General features: G+C 41.3%; 1 pseudogene; it reads right to left on the bottom strand.

Moving 5' to 3' along the window:
* Positions 1 to 510: 510 nt before the first annotated feature.
* Positions 511 to 2,523, bottom strand: LOC115260530 (tigger transposable element-derived protein 2-like; annotated as a pseudogene).
* Positions 2,524 to 4,527: the final 2,004 nt, after the last annotated feature.

The raw sequence follows: 4,527 nt of genomic DNA, 5'->3' as shown, positions 1-4,527 counted from the left end.
CTCGATTCAGTACCTCACCGTTTTATCACAAATTCACACATGAAATCAAATATTCCCGTCCGCATGGCATAGTGCCTCAAGCCATTTGGCTTCACCATCGTCTGAATTGTAACATACGCGTGCTTCTTCCGGATGGCGTAGCACCATCCAAATTACCACCACACTAAACGGGAGAGCGAAAAAAAAACCGTGACAAGAAAAACAAAATCACGTCCGATCGCGGCGAGACCTACTTCGATCCCTTCTGTTGGCTCTTAATTCAACCTAAATGATAACAAACTCAATTATCAAACGAATGATAACCAGGTAACAGAACTTGTTATCATTTTGATATCCGCCTTTGCTCGGGTTGACTGTCTGTTGCTCATCCCAAGTAACAGAACTAGCTGAATTACTGTTTCTTAAGATAAAGTTTGCTTAAGAGTTGTTTGTTCCACTTTTGTACAGCAAAAATGTTTGTTGGGATCGGTCCCTTGATAATTTTCATCCGAAGTGTCCGACTATTCTTCATCAGTACACGTTGTAGGTATCATCCTGTCGTTGTAGCACAGGTGATATGATTTCTTCATCACTGTACTGATAGTTGGTTACGCTCAGCATGATTTCCTCGGAATCGACAATCTGGTCATTGAGCCAACGGTCCACATCACTCTGACTCGTATCAGTACCGGCATTTTCGTCCGCTGCTTCTATGATCAGAGCTGCCAAATATCAGTCGTGTCAGTTGACTACTGATTTTGCACCATCGTCACTATCACTGTAGGCCGATCAATATCAAAACTGACGGTGACTCAACAGAGCACACGCTGACTTGGATCGCAGTCAGCCTATCAAAATCGGCAGTTTGCCTACCATTGACAGTGACAGAGAGCAACTCTGTCCATGATCATTTTAATGTCTCCCGTGGTATTTTTGTCTGGCCATGGTTCGTCATACTCGAACCCCGGGAATGGATCATTGAAGCCAACTTTTCCGCTACTCACCGCATCAAAATAAAAGCGCCACCGTATATAGACTGTAACACAGTGACAGCAGTCGAGTTACGTCAAACACACAAGGCTGCGGTAGCGCTATCTGTTCATTTCATAGCGGCCGTTTTAGTTATTTTAGTGATCCATTCGTCGATCAATTTGTTCCAGGAGTTTCTTATTGACGCGGCCGATATCTCATCCCATGAACTGGCCAACCAATCCATGCATTGAGACAGTGAAACATTTTTCTGGCGATGGTTGAAGGAGAGATGTTCATCTGCGAGAATCAATTTGATCATCAATCAATCCATCGTCACTTCTCAAATCACATCCAATGTGATGAGCCGAGCAGTTATCCAAAACCAGACGTGCTTTCGGTTCAAGCCCGATTTCTTCGCTAAACTTCCGCACTGCAGGCACAAACTCGTTATCAAACCACTTCTTGAACAGAATTCTAGTCATCCAGGCCTTCTTCGCATTATAATAGAAACCGGCAGTGCTTCCTTATTGCGCGGAAGATCTCGCGGGTTTTTTTGATGTACCGATAAACATAAGCTTCAATTTAAGAGTGCCGTCCATGTTCGAGCAGGGCATAAAAGTGGACCTGATCCGGTTGAGCTTTCGACCGACAGCAGCTTTTTCATCCCACAGAACAACCGTTCTGGAAGCAATCAGTTTGATGAAGATTGAAGATTCATCAGCGTTGAACAATTGTGAAGGGTTCAGATCTATATCCAAAATATTCTTCATCAGTACCGGTTTGAAGCTAGCGTAAGCTTCCAGGTCAGCCGAAGCTTTCGATGCAAGAAAGTGGCATCCTTCATAGCATCCGCGTTGTTGAACATTCACAAGCAGCTGCTGGGTTTTGCTTTCAAAACTTCCACCAGGAACAATGACGTTCGCATTCCGTTGCTGCAGTATCCACATGAACAATGCTTGCTCCAGCAACGGGAAACCACAGACAAACAGACGTAACACTTGCGATATTTCCATCGACCACGTTTTTAACGATCATTTTAAATTTTCATAGTTGTGGCTTTCACAGCCAGAGGCGCGCGCATCGTTTTTCTATGCGTTTGACGTTTCACATTAGCGCCTTCTGTTGACGATATTGCACAACACAGTGGTTCGTGCAACTTTTCCACCAGGTGATGGTAGTGTGAACTGGGCGATGGATTTCCATGAAAATCGTTAAAGGTGTTACGTCTGTTTGTCTGTGGGGAAACTCTGCACCTTGAGAGCTCGCCGCTCCTCTACCCCATGTTCTCTATAGGGCACTGCATGAAATTATCTCCTTCTCTTTCACTCTTACAGAAATTTTGTAAACAACAAGGCCAAGAAACGTCAAAAACCCATACAAAATCAAAACAATGCAGTGCCCTATAGGTGTCTATTTTGGATTTGGTGGCCTCCTTTTGCTTTAAGATTTTTTTTCGCGATCTGCTCGTGGACTCTCACTGGACTCTGCTTCCCGGATGACATCCAACTTCTGCGCCAGAGTGAGTGTGACGTGTTTGCGCTTCAACAATTTACTTTCCGCATGCGAATCCATTTTCTATAAATCACATAATCATTTTAATGAAAATTAATGAGAAGTTCAAATCTCAACCTCGCTCTCAACTTACCTCACCGCAATAAGACATTTCGCCACAAACTAAATCGTAAACTTTTCAGGAATCAATAAACTTTCTTCTACGACGAAAGGAAAACAAACAAATAGCACACTCCCTATGCAAAATCGACCAGCTGTCAACTGCCCCAACCAGCGAATACGATTCGCTAATCGGAGCGCAGTCGTGACTCAACGAGCGAATCCACCTCGTAGTCCGTTGTCTAGTGTCGTGCTTCCTTCAAAGAGCGAATAGCTCACTGGAAGCACACAACGTGTCCGTTTCTTTTTTTTAAGTTCCGGCAAGGCTAAGTGTTAGCCTCTTAAGCAGCCAAAAACTTCCATTCGGAACTTTATCTGAACTTCGCTGAACTTTAAAGCTGCTTAAGATGCTACTCGGAACTTGGTCGGAACTTTGAAGTTTATAAAAGTTCAGTTCAGTAGCATTGTGTTTCAATGAAGATCAAATTTATTTCTTTTTCAGAAAACAACTGTTTCAGCATACACGAATAAAGGACAAATATGAATTTATCAAATCAATGAATACTAGGCTTGAACAAAAAAGAAAATGGCGTCCATAGGATTCGAACCGATAGTCGCTGCGTGAGAACCCGATTGAGTGAACAGCAGCTTAAGTCTGACTTGGATCGATTTCACAGCGTAACAAAAATAACTTTTTGTCTGTCTCAAGAGCAAACTTATGTGTCTCCGAAGGATTTTGGGCCACTGAATCCGAATCCGGGCTCAGATTTGCTCTAACACGTCACAATTTTGAGCTATACCTCAATTTATAGGGCAAAATATGCGATTTTGGGCTTTTTTGACTGCAGGTCATTAAGCAAGGAAATATTTTTTTTAAGCAATCAAAAGGTTAATTGGTCAATTAACATCTAAATTAACGACACATGCAAAATATTGCGTTTTACCAAATCGAATTTGGTAGTTTTAAGCGATTTATGTTAGGTACGATATTTCCCATACAAGTCACCCTCCAAAAGTTGCATGCAAGTTTTCATACTAACATAAAATGCTTAAATCTACCAAATTTGATTAGGTAAAACGAAATATTTTGCATGAGTCGTTAATTTAGATGTTAATTGACCAATTAACCTTTTGATTGCTTAAAAAAATATGTCCAAGCTTAATGGCTTGCAGTCAAAAAAGCCCAAAATCGCATATTTTGCCCTATAAATTGAGGTATAGCTTAAAATTGTGACGTGTTGGAGCAAATCTGAGCCCGGATTCGGATTTAGCGGCACAAAATCCTTCGGAGACACATAAGTTTGCTCTTGAGACGAAATAATGTTGCGCTGTGTTTTCTGTCGGCAGCTAGTTTTGCACATTTGTACAGTAGTGAAGTTAGCTTGACTTTGTCAAGTGTCTTCAGCAGCGCATGGGTAAGTCGGCAGGCTATTACGCAGGAGGATCCAGTTCAAATCTACATAGCAGCGACATGTGTGAATATATAATTATCAGAAGCAATTTCGAGACATGAATCACAAACCCACCAAGACCAACAGAGTTGTGATTCTGGAAAGCATTTTTGTTTCTGCATGAATGTTGTCAAAGTACTGTCAGTAGCTGCTTTAGAAGGCTATCCAGCGTGCTTATGTGAACTTTCAAGTTCACTTCAAGTGCTGCTTAGAAGGCTAATAAGCAACCTCGAACAAGCTGCTTAGCTTATACACTCCCGTGCAAAGGTTTGGGGTCACCCCCACAAAAACATGGAAATGTTTTTCGGTCATATCTCAGTCACCTTTCATTTAATCCACTCGTTCTTAGGTTCTATCGAAAGATAAAGAGTTAGATTTGATTCGTAGGTACTTTTTACAAATTTCATATGAAATTTTTAGTATAAAAGGTTAATCTAAATTTACATTTCCTAAATCTGTACGAAAAATTGTTTTCAGTGTAATTTAAAATTGGGTCCACCAAATTTTAAAATTA

The sequence above is a fragment of the Aedes albopictus genome, chromosome 1 (genome assembly GCF_035046485.1).
Source record: "Aedes albopictus strain Foshan chromosome 1, AalbF5, whole genome shotgun sequence".
Classification (NCBI taxonomy): domain Eukaryota; kingdom Metazoa; phylum Arthropoda; class Insecta; order Diptera; family Culicidae; genus Aedes; species Aedes albopictus.
This window is presented reverse-complemented; position numbering and strand designations above follow the sequence as displayed.